Below are 16866 nucleotides of genomic sequence, written 5' to 3'. Positions count from 1 at the left end.
AGGCTCAATCTTACAGATATGCGCAAAGGAGCATAGCCTTACTTTAATACCCAGTCTGGTAGATTGGATAAGGCAGCAGATGAGAGAGTGGGCCGCTCTTGTGACTTTGTCCATTGTAGCTGTGAGTATTAAAAAAAAATGACCCTAGAGAAGGGAGCACCTAATCCCTGTTTTAAACCCCAATATAGAAATTGAGGAGGGCCACAAGTGAGAGAGTGGACATAAACAACCAACTTCACCTGTCGAGATCTCTACTCATTGGGATACCTGCCAAAGACAAAAACCTGCTTTAAACCCCAGTCAATCAATTAGAAAGGGTGGCAGATTCTAAAGAGCATAGCCTTGCGTTTATACCCAACCTGATAGATTGGGGAAGGCGACAGAAGAGAGAGTGGGCTGCTCTTGCAACTTAGTCCACCTCATTTCTCATCTGTCCAGCTCTACATAAAACCCTTTAAAGGGGAGCATTTAACCCTGATTCAAACCCAATTAAAAAATTTGGGCCAAGCTTTATACTCATATGGATGCAAATAAGCAAACATTATTTTACTCCTGCTGCCAACCTAATATGTTGGAAAAGTGACAGACAACAACAGTGGGGACTAAAGTCACATAGAATACTATACGATCTCACTATTGTCCTTCTGTTTTAAGCCACACATCCCCATCCAGCTTTATGCTCTGAAAGGTTAAATAACAAGGGGGTGCCCCCTTCTTGTTAACCTTTTACTTTGGGAAGCATGCCAACATAGCCCAGACTATAATTGCTGAATACAGATCACCCTGTCTCACAGGGGGTGTATTAATATTGTCTTAGTTAATTCACTTTCAACTTCATCAATACTGAAGGAACGGCAATGACACGAAAAAATGGGTTGCCTCCGCTCACCGTGACCTACTGGCATGCTATTTCCATTAAAGACTGAGCTGCCCCATCTCACCACGGCTATTAGTCTTAAATTAACTGACCCATCTGCTGTTTCTCTTTTCTGTTCGAAATTGGCGACAGGATGACTATTTACTGATGAAACCTATAAAAATATTATTTTTATTTTGTATTTTTTTGAATGGCCAGACAGCAGACACTGGGCACTATAAAATGGGCATGGCAATGCACCCTTTCTAAATTGTGCAGTGTGCTTGCTCGCCATTCTTCAAACACACACGCTGTCTTTCACAGCACACAAACAAGCACCCTTTTATATACCCACAGGCACTCCATGTGATGTCGACCAATAAGATTGGCATGATTTCACTCATGCCTCCGACACTGGGATATGCAAGACATGTCCTCATAGCATCAGCAACTGACGCAGTGTTGAGTTCCCCTTGAAAGGAAACAACTTTTGCCAGAAAAAAACCTTTCAGTCTGTGATTTCAAGAGAACACTCTTGAAAAAAGATCACCGACCATTGTTTTAGGATATACATTCCAAATTGATGATTTCATACCGTAAAATCCTTCCCCTTTCAACGTTGCACTCAATGTACTCCATTTTTCAAGCAAAGCATAACTGCTGTACCAATACATTACTGTGTCATCTCTCCCTCTGTGGCCTCTTAGCTTGATGGGTTTATGGCATGTATTCAAATCTCCCCATCCACAGGCAATAAAGCCATACCATCTCCCATGCTACAATAAACCCATTACAGCATTTCTGAGATTTTTGTCTTTCAAAAACAGTGAGGAAATCGCAGAATGCTGCAAGCTTACCACTACAAAGCAAAAATTCCCTTAACAAGTTGGTAATGATGGACCCCTCCATTGCACACCTCATACAAACAGAAAGTAATCCTTAGGATCTCAGAGAATTAGACACAGACGTGTAAACTGTGTGATTTACTGTTAGCATTAACTGTGCTCTAATAAAAACCTCAGTCCCTTGGACAGCACTGATACTGCCGTATTTACAGCCGTTATACATGCTTGTAGCAGGGTTGGTGGCATTTAGGATTTTAAATTGCAGTTCAGCTCCAGAATTTCAAATGAGGTAGCATGATGCAGAATTTAATTCGATTATATTAATATTAGAATTTATGTAATATTTCCCCTTCAGTAGAGGATACATAATATTAATTAGATGGCATTAGATGATATTAATTGTCAGTGTTGTTAATGCCAACATTTATTTTACAATATTTAATAAATTATTATTTATTTTATGGAATATGATGAAAAACGTCTCGGTTACGTATGGTAACCCTCGTTCCCTGAAGGAGGGAACGGAGACGTACGTCGGACGTACAGACGAATTGGGATCACTTCTGGGAGCCCCTATCAGCTTCGAGCTACATAGAACCGGCCAATGAACAATTGGCGTGCGAGATTTGTATCTCGTGCTCCGCCCCGCACCGCGGGTATAAACAGGAAGCGAGAGTGAATGCACGCTGTTTTTCACTGGGTAGCCGAACTTGGTGACTCTGCAGTGATGGTACAGCAACTGCAGTGATGGTACAGCAACTGTGGCGACGGGACGTACGTCTCCGTTCCCTCCTTCAGGGAACGAGGGTTACCATACGTAACCAAGACGTTCCCTTTCAGTCGGTTACGTTCGACGTACGTCGGACATACCGACGAATTGGGATCCCTTTGGAAAACGCCATAGTTACTACCACTTCCAGCGCCCAGCGATGAGCCCCTCAGACCCCGATCTGATGCGGGCGAGGAAATTCACGCAGGGAGAGGCTGGCCGTGGGCAGCACAACATACGGAAGTCCCAGGGGTGGCCCAGGACAATTAGAGGAGGGGGACAACACTTTCCTGAGACGGCAGAGGAGACTCTGCCGAGGGAAAGACACGGGCTCGCCGTAGGGAGCCGTACCGTGGAAGAATACACATATGGGACTGCCGTGGGGGTCACAACATATGGAACCCAGCCTAACACAAGTTCCAGGAGAACTTACAGGCTCGGGACGGGAGACGCGGGTCACCGCGCCAGTTAGAGGCGGTCGCCGGACACAGTTGCATTGCGACGGCGCGCTCCACTGGCGGGATCCCCGCGTACCCCTTGGCCGGTCCGCCGTCGAGGGTAGTGAGGGGGGAGGAGTCACTCGGCCGGTTTCTGGCAGAAAAAGGTGCCGTCCATGACCTCGTGAGCTCCTCATCAATCCCCGATCTCCGGTCTTGCAGTCTTGCTGATAGCAGCTCTGAATACTCAAATTATTTGAGAGTCGTCTTCATATGCCGTTCGGCTCCGAAGTGAATGACAGCGTGCATTCGCTCTCGCTTCCTGTTTCCTGGTGCGGGGCGGAGCGCGAGATGCAAATCTCGCACGCCAATTGTTCATTGGCAGGTTCTATGTAGCTCGAAGCTGATAGGGGCTCCCAGAAGGGATCCCAATTCGTCGGTACGTCCGACGTACGTCGAACGTGACCGACTGAAAGGGAACAAAGCTATTTTAGTATATTATTTATATACTATTATAGTATTTACTAATATTTTGATTTAGCTTTCATTTTAATATTTTCAGTTTTCATTTTTTTTGTATGTTGTCCTTCATGTGCTATTGTCATTTTATTAGGTTTTTTAAATATTCATAATATTTTTATATATATATATATTTATTTATTTTAGTTTGAGTAATTTTAGCACTTCAACTTTTTTTAGTTAGTTGCCAACATTTAAAGTTTTTAAGTTTATGGGTTTTTTTTTTTCTCTGATATTTATATTTTATTTTATCTCCGCTTTTGTTCTTTTGTTTTATAGTTTTAGTACTGGTTAAGTCCAACATCAGAAGACCAGAATCATCTAACTCACTGCAAAGTCAAACATCAAAAAATAATCAAAAGAACGTTTGGATTTCTGACTGCTTTTGATCTGTAGTTAGTTTCATAGTTGAATCCTTTTTAGTCCATAGTTTTGAGAAATATGTGTAATGAAAAACTAGTCCAGGAACTCTCAGAGTTAGGTCTGTAAATGTGGTACTTTTAGTCTGTTTGTGTGAGGCATCGGGCATCTGGTGCTGTTTAACCAGCTGTCAGGGTGGTATGTATACAGACACAGAACTCCCAGAGGATAATGGTTAATGCTGCCCTGCTAGTTTGTTCCCACAGTGCCCTGTTTTATGCGTGCAGAGACCCAGTTCACCCCATTCGCCCCGTCAATGTTTACTTCACTTTCTCTCTGCCAGAGAGTGCTTCAGTTTTCATATTTACCATCCGCCATTATTTCTTTGTCAGTCAGGTCTGCATGCCACAGGCATTCCCGATTTCTGTCACTGACTCCTTGACCCATTTGGGATGTGTTTACTTTTTGCCTGACCAGGAATGTTCTTTCTCGCATGATTGTTAATCAAGCTTTGATCTCACATCAACACAGGTTGAAAAACGGGACCAGTCAGGTTTATGAATGTGAAAAAACAACGCAAGAGCCCTCACATCCAGCCCCTTCCCATCAACCCACTATGCCCGCCAAGTTCCCCCACGGAAAAACACTTCCTGTAGCAGCACATGCCCCACCCAGCCATTGCCGTCTGTGACCACCATATTCCAGACCCTTAACATCTGTCAGATCTCAAGCGTCTTGTACTGCAAAACTGAGCATCTACCATCTACTCCTGTCCAGCGTCCAAAAGCAGAATTCTAAGCAACGATTCATCCAATTCCCAACACCTTGGACAGACTTCCCAAAAAACCTGACTGACCTCCACCTCATTTAAGACATTCCATGATGGACTGAACCATGTTACAAAATCGTTTTGTAAAAAAGTGGCAAAAGAGCATCTTTTTATCTCTAATTCATACAATATTTTTAGGGTGGATTCCAAAGGGATGGTTTACATAATAACAACTGGGCGGAGGGAATTTAAAGGAAAATTTTATAGTGTCAATTTGTTTTTGTTATTGTTAAAACTTAATTTAATTATTTTTGCAGTTGGTTGATTATACATCTGATTATGGTGTTACAGGCAATTTTTGTTGTTCAGACAGGGCAAAGGAGCGTCTGTCATAATCTAAAAAAATCTGTTAAAAGGGAAGTTCACCCAAATATAAAATTTGTATTTCCTTCAATGAACACAAAACAAGAAATTTAGCAGAATATTCATGCTGCTCTTTTACATTCTTTTCCAAGAAAGTGAAAGACTTAATATTTAGGGATAGTAAAAAAAAAACCTAAAACAAAACAAAAAAACTTTTTGAGAGTATTTTGAGAGTGTATTATACAACTCAAGTCACCAAAACTGTTTGAATTCTGCAGAGGAGGGGAAGATTTCCAGTAATACAATTTCAGTTAAATTCCTCAAACAAAACTATCATATGACTTCATAGGTCTTGGATTATGGTCTATTGATTATGACACCCTTTCACTTTCATTTAATGGAAAAGAGCAGCATGAACATTCTGATAAACTTCTGAATTTCACAAAGGAAAGAAAGTCATACATGTTTGGAAAAACTTGATGACAGAATTTTCATTTTTGGGTAAACTTTTCTTAATTCAGAACTCCATCTTGTTGTAAAGTCCCATATTTTATGTTCCTCTTAAATGTGAAAGTATTATTTTGTTGTTGGTGTAAAAACTATGTGTTAATTTCATTCAGAATGCTGGAGCAATTTCAGATGTTTTTCTTGTGTTTTAAAGTTATGTTACTTTGCATATTTGTTGAAGGCTTGTATAAATTTTCTTTTTGTTTCTTTGATAATGTCATCCTGTGTCATCATGGATTAGGGGTCCGATGAAGATGGGGTAGGGTACTGTAGTGAAACTACATTCTATAATATTTCTATTTATTTTCATCAGTTTTGTTTTCTCGTTTGTGTGTGTACTTTGCATTTTAGATGCCCTGCTCTCTTAAATGCAGCTTTGACGTTTTTTGTATTAGATCCAGAATCCCAGACACCAGCTCCTGCCAGTTTTTAAATGGGATTTGCAGGGATAACTTTATTCATTTTCAGTATATTTCTACTTTTCTACTAGAGGGGGCAGTATGTTCTTACCCATGAGTCTGTAGCAGATCTGCAAAGCCTTCTAAATGAGCATCCACACACAACCTGATGTGGTTTTAGATGAATTGGAATTGATTAGCCAGGAATGGGGTTAATTTGCAATTATAGTAATTTAATGTGCCAAGCATGAATCTTACCGCAAATTATAATGTGTTTCTGTCATTCATTGAGACATTCAACTGCTCTGATTGACTTTAAAGTTCAAGACTGACAATACTGGTGCAGTAATTCAATTCTAGAAAATCAAAGTGGGAATTTTGTGGATTTTATATTGTGCATCAACACTGCCGGTGGCATAAGGGCTCCTGTGGTAACGCGTACTGCCCCACATCAAGCTGACAAGTCCAGTATGTCCAGTTTTTAAATGTCTATTTTAAAATGTTACGCTTTTATAATAGTTCAAATAGTATCCTGTACAGAGACCAAGGTGTTGTAGTTCGTTCGGTGTGTTGTTTTCTTCATTGTGGCACTCCTTTCCTATGCTAGTCTGGGGTGAAGAAAAGAAAAGAATCATACGTTTGTCCTCAGAGGTTCTTTTTCTCCTCATCACACACCTCTTTCTTGTTTGCCATCACTGAAAAAAGACTAATGTACAATATTGCACCATGCACTGAATAAACTCCAACTTAGACACATTCTTCACTTGGTTTCATGAGATTACTGTCTCCTTGTGTGTTTCTTAATACACGGTCCAGGTTAACATTTGCAATTTTCCGTTAAAATGAAACTACTTCCTTTTCAGTTGATATCAGTCCCTGTTTTTAAACTCCTCGCGTTCAAACAACACCCCTATTTTTTTTCCACTTCAACACCCTGTTTCATTTCATGTTACAGAAGTAAAATGGGATGTAAATGTGATCTACCTCATGTCAATTAGATTTCAAGTCTCTAAAGCCTCGTTCAGACTGTCAGTCCAAATTTTGTGAATATCCGATTTAAATCCGATCAGATAAAGCAAGTCTGAAGGGCCAAAAATCACATGAAATCCGTTTCAAGCTACATTCATATGTAGTTTGAAATCCTATTCAAATCACATTTCTGGAAATACACACATACCAGCCTCATGCGGTTCTGCCGCTGCTCAGAAGACGCAGTAGTCTTGCTGCGGCGGCTCCACAATGTCATGTTGTAAATAACACAACATCTGTATTGCAAACATCTCATGTTGCGGTTGTTGTTGCTGTTTTTGTGTTTTTGGCTTATGCCTACCAACGGAAAACGAAAGAGCTGCATGGACACAAATTGAATCGGAACAGTTGCAATACATAGTGTGGACAGTCAAACATTAGATCAGATTCAAAACGGATTTGCATAAAAATCGGATTTGGACTAACAGTCAGAACGAGGCTTAAGGCTACGTTCAGACTGTCAGTCCAAATTCGATTTTGGTCCATATCCGATTGAAATCCGATCAGATTTAGCAAGTGTAAACTGCTAAAAATCACATGAAATTAGATTTTTTAAAAAAAATCCGTTTCAAGATACATGTGGTTTGAAATCCTATTCAAATCCTATTTCTGGAAATCCGTTTCAGTCTGACTGCTCTGATCGGATTTTGTGCGACTTTCTCACGCCACGTAAAGCGTAAACATCTGACGTTGTTGTAGGAAACATGCTGAAATATGCTACAGAAACAAGGTTGTGGTGTTGCAAAGTGCCGGTCGAGCATAAATTACAATATAATGGAGACATGTTTCGGAAGTACACGGAATAAAGCCACTCATACCAGCCTCACATGGTTCTGCCGCTGCTCAGAAGACGCAGTAGTCTTGCTGCGGCGGCTGCACAATGTCATGTTGTAAATAAGAAAACATCTGTATTACAAAGCCCTCTATGTTGCGGTTATTGTTGGCTTACCAACGCAACGTCATTGCCATAGAAACCAATCCAGATATCACAGAAAACGATAGAGCGCCATGGACAAACAAATCGGATCTGAACAGTTGCGATATACAGTGTGGACGTCAATCATTTGAGATCAGATTACAATGGGATAGACAAATAATCGGATTTGGACTGACAGTGAAAACATAACCTAATTGTTCTCAGTGGCAGACTCCAGATAACCATTTTATAATTTTCAATTGTTAATAAAGAAAAACCTCAACATAGTAACCCAGAAATCACTTCACACTGCTCAAATGATTCCTTCTGTTGCAGGCGCACATGTGTGTGAAATAGGCCTAACTCTTCAAATGAGCACTGCATGTTATTACTAGTGTTTAGCTTGATGAAAGCAAGGCTGCAGTTAATGATTTTGACTGCAGTGGATTCCCTCATGACCCTGGAGACATGTGGTGTGAAGTGTGAGCACAGAATGACACTACAGAGTTCTACGGATTCTACAGATTCATCAAATTTATAGACAAATCTGGAAAACAAATTTAGCTGGAAATGACTGCACTAAAACAGAGAGGAATGTGAATTATTTTCTAGTCTTTGCTTCATACTCTTGCATCATGCACTTTATGCTTCTGTTCGGTTGCCTAACAATGGGCGGCACTAAAAGATGTGGCTGTTGAATTAATATATTATACTGCATTCACGGTTCTTACTAGCCATGAAATATTTCATGTTTAAAATGTAAGTTAAATTAACCCTTTCATGCATGGCGTCCACTACTGTGAACAGATATTTGGAAGCCATTTTGAACCATTTAAGATTTAGCACCATGTCCCAACCACCAAGTGGCGAACCCCCAAAGCGTTGTCTATGATTCCATTTCATTATTGTCTTTGTATCTCTTTGTTGTTTTGAGATATTGCATCATACATTCAAAGTGGCGCAGGAAAGAGGAGATGCACCAAGTACCTCAGGAAAAAGTGTTAAATCCTTTTATTCACAGATCAATTCTCAGATAATGAAAAAAAATTTCAGCTAAATAAGATGTAACAAATATTTTTATCCAGATTGTAATAATATTTTTGTGACATATGACAGAAAATACATCTGTCCACTCCAGTGGATGTCATGCGCCAAAGGGTATATTGTGCCACCTTATTTTGTATGTTTTAGTTAAAATTATGAATTTATACTTGAATAGATTTATTAAACAGCAATATTAAATAGACTTCATATTTTATAATTTATTTCAATGCTTACAGTCTATATTTATTTATTAGGTCATATAAAAGTGTAGGCATATACTTATTTTATATATTTCATAATTATTGTATTAATAGGTTTAACTGGTGGAAGAAGGTAAATCAAATGAGACTAATTATGATACTGATTTTAATTGGTTTCAAATAAAATTAGTTCCTATTCAGTCAACGACGTCAGGTTATAACGTTTCGAGATCTAGAATGATATATTTTTAGAATGACATTAGAATGATTGTTGTTGTTATTTAATGTTCTTATGTACATTCATTCCATTTGCTCTTAGTAAATGTTTTAAAAACATGTTTTTTCAGACCAAACAATGGGTTCTATTGAATCACTTTTTACACCGTTGATGCATGGTGTCCACTGCATATATGTAACTCCTTCAAAATAAAATAAATTGGGGAAAAAAAAAATGCTGCCATGCTTTTCACTTGTTTAAAAGTAAAAACAAACAAACAAACAAAATATTACTTTGTGATTTAATAATTCATGCAGGAAAGGGTGCAGTAAATTACAATATGCAAAATATGTTTGTCTGTCCTTAATACATGAAACATAATAAAAGTATAATACATAACAGTATCATAATGGTCCTACAGTATTATGTTACAGTTTCTGGCTGTCTCTTAAGCAACTATTATTTGAAGCCTGTTCAAATAATATCTATCTTTATAATAATAAATTAGATATAATAAATTAGATTTAGTGCCTACCAAATAAGCAGTGTTTAAAATAGCCACACACACATGGGAGGACAAATGAGGGACTCAAACGCAACTATTAAAAAAGGTTCAAACATTCACTGATGCTCCAGAAGGAATCACAATGCAATGAGCCTGGGGGTTAAAACTTTTGAACAGGATGAAGATGTCCAAGTTTTTCTTATGTTGTTTAAATAGATTTTTTTTTTCATTTAGTACTGCCCTTTGGAAGCAACAGAATATACTTTTCAGTTTCCTGGAAGACAAATTAAGTACAGTTTACCTAGATCGTCAAATTCAAAAAGTTATCACCCCCCTTAATGCATTGTGTTTCCTTCTGGAGCATCAGTGAATGTTCAAACCTTTTTTAATAGTTGTGTTTGAGTCCCTCATTTGTCCTCAGTGTGAAAAGATGGATCTCAAAATCATACAGTGCTCATATCATAAATTCATACAAATCATACATTCACTGCTGGAGAGGGTTCAAATATTCAAAAGATGCTGGAAAAGTAAAGAATATGCAGAAGCTGGAAGGTTTTTCTGAAGAACGGTGGGTAGTTTAACTGCTCAGGACAAACAAGGGACTCAATAACAACCATCACAAAAAAAAAAAGTCATAGATCATCCTGGTAATGACACAGTATTAATGGTTCATAAACTTGCAGGGTCATTTTAATAAATGCAGCATTTTTTTTTTTTTTTTTTTTTTGTCTTGTGGACTATATGTAAAAAAAAAAACTGTAAAATACAGTGAGGAAAATAAGTATTTGAACACCCTGCTATTTTGCAAGTTCTCCCACTTGGAAATCATGGAGGGGTCTGAAATTGTCATCGTATGTGCATGTCCACTGTGAGAGACATAATCTAAAAAAAAAAATATTTTTTAACTATTTATTTGTATGATACAGCTGCAAATAAGTGTTTGAACACCTGTCTATCAGCTAGAATTCTGACCCTCAAAGACCTGTTAGTCTGCCTTTGAAATGTCCACCTCCACTCCATTTATTATCCTAAATTAGATGCACCTGTTTGAGGTCGTTAGCTGCATAAAGACACCTGTCCACCCCATACAATCAGTAAGAATCCAACTACTAACATGGCCAAGACCAAAGAGCTGTCCAAAGACACTAGAGACAAAATTGTACACCTCCACAAGGCTGGAAAGGGCTATGGGGAAATGGCCAAGCAGCTTGGTGAACAAAGGTCCACTGTTGGAGCAATCATTAGAAAATGGAAGAAGCTAAACATGACTGTCAATCTCCCTCGGACTGGGGCTCCATGCAAGATCTCACCTTGTGGGGTCTCAATGATCCTAAGAAAGGTGAGAAATCAGCCCAGAACTACACGGGAGGAGCTGGTCAATGACCTGAAAAGAGCTGGGACCACACTAAGACGTCATGGTTTGAAATCATGCATGGCACGGAAGGTTCCCCTGCTTAAACCAGCACATGTCCAGGCCGTCTTAAGTTTGCCAATGACCATTTGGATGATCCAGAGGAGTCATGAGAGAAAGTCATGTTGTCAGATGAGACCAAAATATAACTTTTTGGTCATAATTCCACTAAACATGTTTGGAGGAAGAAGAATGATGAGTACCATCCCAAGAACACCATCCCTACTGTGAAGCATGGGGGTGGTAGCATCATGCTATGGGGGTGTTTTTCTGCACATGGGACAGGGCGACTGCACTGTATTAAGGAGAGGATGACTGGGGCCATGTATTGCGAGATTTTGGGGAACAACCTCCTTCCCTCAGTTAGAGCATTGAAGATGGGGTCGAGGCTGGGTCTTCCAACATGACAATGACCCGAAGCACACAGCCAGGATAACCAAGGAGTGGCTCTGTAAGAAGCATATCAAGGTTCTGGTGTGGCCTAGCCAGTCTCCAGACCTAAACCCAATAGAGAATCTTTGGAGGGAGCTCAAGCTCCGTGTTTCTAAGCGACAGGCCAGAAACCTGAATGATCTAGAGAAGATCTGTGTGGAGGAGTGGGCCAAAATCCCTCCTGCAGTGTGTGCAAACCTGGTGAAAAACTACAGGAAACGTTTGACCTCTGTAATTGCAAACAAAGGCTACTGTACCAAATATTAACATTGATTTTCTCAGGTGTTCAAATACTTATTTGCAGCTGTATCATACAAATAAATAGTAAAAAAATCATACAATGTGATTTCTGGATTTTTTTTTTAGATTATGTCACTCACAGTGGACATGCACCTACGATGACAATTTCAGACCCCTCCATGATTTCTAAGTGGGAGAACTTGCAAAATAGCAGGGTGTTCAAATACTTATTTTCCTCACTGTATATTATTCACGACAAGCACTAAATAAAAAATAACATGCATTTTGTATGATCTCTCTTATTTGGTTAAAATGATTCACATTTTCACAGATTCTGCAAACGGTTTACATGCTTTTTCTTGCAACTGTATAAGTATAAGAATACTTCTCATTTGGTCGGTTTATAAGCTGAACAACTCATCAGGTAAAACTGTTTGAGTAATATTTAACATTGAGTAATATTTAATTACCTACAAATGATTTTGCCAGCATATTAATTTCAGTCAAATGTGCACGTGAAAAATTAACATGAATTTCTTTGTATTCCCATTATTTGGTTTTAGAGTTTTGGACCACACTGTACTTTCATATCACCAATGAAGTACACACTTTATAGTGCATATTATAAATACAAAGTGGGACACAACTTTAATGTCTCATGTTCTTTGATATCTGCTTATTCCAGTTGAGATTATCCTCTTATAATATGTATGCTGATGATGCACACACACATATTCATGTTCTGATCATGTCAGCCTTGTTGGCACATTTCTCTTCAGTCTGTCAGAAGGGATCAGCGAGGAATATTTAAGAGCTTTAGAAAGGCTCCATCCCTGTAACTCGTGAGCTGTAGTCAGTTGGAATTATCCAGGCAATTAGTTTTTCCTGGAGCTGTTATTTATGGGAATACTCTGAATGTTTTGAATGTTTAATCTCTGGCTGCCTATTAGCATCTCTCTAAAGGTCAGCGAGGGCTGGGCCGCAACCATTGTAGCATTATTTTTTCAACCAGTCAATAGGATCTGAGGCTGTCCTACTCTTGAACATCAGCTCGACCGGCAGATGGATTAAATGCTTAACTGTGATAAATTAGGGCTGATAGAAATGGATCACAGGCAATTTCTCACTCTCCTAAATACTATCTTAGAATTACCCCTAAATGATAATGAATGTTAAAAGAAATGTACATGTTTTCTTTAAGGTGTGATTTTTTTCCACAACCAGTTTAAGGGCTTAATTTATAAAACACACTCAGTTTGTATCCTAAATTCCATGGATTTCATCCTATGTCAAAAGTGAGGAACAAATTGAGATTTATAAAAGCCACAGCTGATGTGAAAATGTGTTTATGTGTACAACAACTGAAAGAGTGGTCATATCAGTAAAATAATTGAATATTGTATTAAAATGTAAAGTAAACAGACAATCACAACATGCATTAATTGTATTATATGTGCAAAAGAGCAACCGCTTTGTGATAATTATGACATTAAAATTAACTATTATTAATAATAATAATCATCATTTGTGTGTGTGTGTGTTCATGTTTTTCTATCCCGGTGGGGACGTCAACCTGAATGCGAACTGACTCATGGAGACTTAAATTGTGGTCCCCGTGCGGAAACAAGCTTAAATCATACAGAAGGAATTTTTTTGTTTTGGAAAATGTAAAATGCAGAAAGTTTTGTATGATGGGTAAGTTAATTGGTAAAACTCAAACCGCCTCCTTCTCCCCAAGACAAAGCTCAGCACCATGGGTGATCGGGCTTTCTGTTCTGCCGCTCCTCGGATTTGGAATGACTTTTCAACTTATGACTTTTAACTATTCAATCTATTAGTATTTTATCCTTCTTAAATGATCTTAACTGTAGCACTTTGAGATTTGTTCCAAATGTAAAGTGCAGTACAAATAAAATGTATTATTATTATTATAAAGCTAGTGTAAGGAGATAGAATATACAGTTTGCACATATAAAAACCATTATGTCTATGGAGAGTCCCCACAACAGGAATACTACATGGAATTGTCTTTGTGAGGCTAAACATCTGGTAATTTTGGCAATTTATACTAAAGCTTGTTAGAGGAATGTCCAACGTCTTGCTTTGTTTTACACAAAATGTTTAAAATGTTAATAACATGTGTGACGTCCATGGGTGAAGTTCTTTGCCGCAATTAATAATGAAATAAGAAAAGCTTCCAGTGCGAGCCACAAAATGGGCTGTGAGGCCAGCATACGATCCTGAATTCATATTCATGAGTGCACTGAGTTAACAGATTATTATACATTAGCAGCAGCTGGTCTGCCATATGTGCCCATGAGGCGCAATATTCAAGGGTTCATGAGAGGAATTTTAAAAAGATAACTTTTTTTCTGCTTTAACTTTAGGATCTTTCACACTCAAATGAAAAGGCAAGTTGTTTTCCCACAAGCTGGAATGTGTTATTCAAATAAAATGGTTCTATTATTTTGAAAGCATGTGTTTGCTGGACTTTGCTGTTTTTGGACCTGATTTTGTGAATGTGTGCAGGCTAAGTGGGTCTGTTATGTTAAACATGCAATCAACATTTCTTAATGTGTAAAATGCTTTAAATCGGCACCAAACTGCATACACCTTTAATAAATTAATGTCAAAATTGCCTTTGTGAAAATAGTGGAGTGGGAGATGGAGGTTGATATTTCTCCATGCCGAAAAACAATATTTGAACAAGAGGTCAACCGAAGTTCTGTCCTGTTCAACAGTTTAATAGTCTTTAAATTGTTTTCCCCTGTCTTTGCATATTATGATTTGGATCCTAAATACCTCAAGAAAAGAATCAGAAGCCAAAGGAAACTTCTCTGTTCTAGATTTAAAACATCTTGTCTGAGAGAAACCATTCCAGAGAGACTATTCTGTCTTTACAGGCTTTCTCCGATGTTGGTAAAAGTTTTTTTTCTGATCTATCATTAAAATAGGTGCTGATTACAGGCATAATTGTGGTGTTGAGAGAGGATATTCTCTTGCTTTTCCCCTTTTTAGAAACAAAATTGTGTGCAAAATACATTTTTAATGAAACGCTAACACAAGGGACCAGTTTTCTTATTGTCGTCAACTTTAAACATTAACATTTCTTTTTGGGGATGTTATGTGTTGTTTTCCTGCCCTAAAGTTAGAGAACGGCGTGTGCTCAGCCAGCATGCTTACATAAATACTCCTCTTTGCTTTGGTTCGATTCAATTATTTATAATACAAATGTAGATGTTTGACTCTTAAAAGAGTCAAACATTTCAGCTTTTCTTAAAAAAAAGGACTTTTCCTTGATATTTTGAAATGAAGGACTTTAAATTTTAAGATAAAAGCTTCTTCAGCAGTCCAAAAACATCAAAAAACTGTTTGCGGAGCCTTAAAGGTGCAGTAGAATGAAAATCACCCATTATGCAAAACATTAATAAATACTGTAAAGTTCAAATACAAATATAGCTCATTGTTAGTTGATGTAAGTTAATGCATTAACTAATGGGACCTTTTTGTAAAGTGTTACCACATTAATATATGGAGTGGAACCTTTGTTCATTTTAAGGCTTTAGTATTTAACGTTTTATTTGCTTTTTTATTTTCACTTTTTCCTGCTATTCAATTTGTAAGGTCAAGGAAAGGGAAGCTTTAATTTCTCCCTCTTGACAATGAAGGAATAATGGAATGTTTTATTGAGGTGCTTATGAGTGTATGTATGCCGTATGATTTATTTTGTTGCGGTCTCAATGACATGTAAGTGGCCCCTGGGTCTCACCAGCCAACAGAAACAATTCAACCGCCAGTAACGATCTACTCATCATATGCTGACAGACCCTCTCAAGAGCTCAGGTGACTGCACTGCATCTCTGTCACACACACACACACACACACACACACACACACACACACACACACACACACACACACACACACACACGTTTGTTTTTGTGAAATGTGAGGACATTCCATAGGCGTAATGGTTTTTATACTGTACAAACCGTATTTTCTATCCCCTTACACTGCCCCTGCCCCTAAACCTAGCCCTCACAGGAGACTGTGCAGTTCACTTTCTGTGAAAAAAAACTTGTTCTGTATGATTTATAAGCATTTTGAAAAGTGAGGACATGGGGAACGTCCTCATATTTCACCCTCTTTTTGTAATACCTGTGTCATACCCATGTCATTATACACATTTGTGTCCTGATATTTCACGAAAACATGCCCACACACACACACACACACACACACACACACACACACACACACACACACACACACACACACACACACACACACACACACACACACACACACACACACACACACACACAGGGTTTCCATGTTTTATGGGGACTTTCCATAGACATAATGATTTTTATTACATACAAACTGTATATTTATGTAGGGAATACACACACACAGTCTAATTAGAGGTGTCTAAGTGACTAATCATTAATACAAGAGTGAAAATGGTGTAAGAGAAAGACTTTATTGATCTCTAAGGTAAAATTCAGATGCAAAATGACTAACATCAAAATCCATTAAAAAAAAACTGCTTTGTATACACAGAAAATTCAATCATTACTAGCCAATCAGAGAAGTCACATTTTGACAGGCTGCATACATACTATAATCACAGAATCACACAGCCAAATTGCATCATCAACCCTCTGTATGTTCATTTGTTTATCATAATTGCAATTTGAAATGGTTTTGAATAAATGTTGTTTGAATAAAAGATCACATTTTAATAAATTAATTTGACAGATTACCTACCCACCCCCAAATTAACTACAGTTGATCAAAGCTTCTAATACTTCACAAGAGACAGATAATAATTGAGAAATAACTTTTCAATGCTGCAAAAAAATAAGGGATCACTGAACACGAAACCGATTCACTAGAAATTATGTTTAACTTCTGGAGGAGCACGTTCAGATAATCTACCCAATCAGTGCGAGACGAGGCCTATATATAGAGCCTTTGTTTTTCCAGCATCCATCCATCCTCCACCCCAACTCCTCACTCTCGATTATTCCTATCACAGCCAGGGAT

The 16866-nt window shown here is 38.2% G+C and overlaps 1 protein-coding gene across 3 annotated transcripts in view; it reads left to right on the top strand.

Moving 5' to 3' along the window:
• Positions 1-6602, top strand: part of epb41a (erythrocyte membrane protein band 4.1a) — an 89081-nt gene extending 82479 nt beyond the window's left edge. For all 3 annotated transcript variants that reach the window (XM_079828650.1, XM_079828649.1, XM_079828648.1), the window contains one exon: positions 4318-6602. The gene's annotated coding sequence lies outside the window, so the exon portion shown is untranslated. The remainder of the gene's footprint in view (positions 1-4317) is intronic.
• The last annotated feature ends 10264 nt before the right edge of the window (positions 6603-16866 follow it).

Source organism: Gobio gobio (assembly GCF_949357685.1).
Source record: "Gobio gobio genome assembly, chromosome: 11".
NCBI lineage: Eukaryota > Metazoa > Chordata > Actinopteri > Cypriniformes > Gobionidae > Gobio > Gobio gobio.
This window is presented reverse-complemented; position numbering and strand designations above follow the sequence as displayed.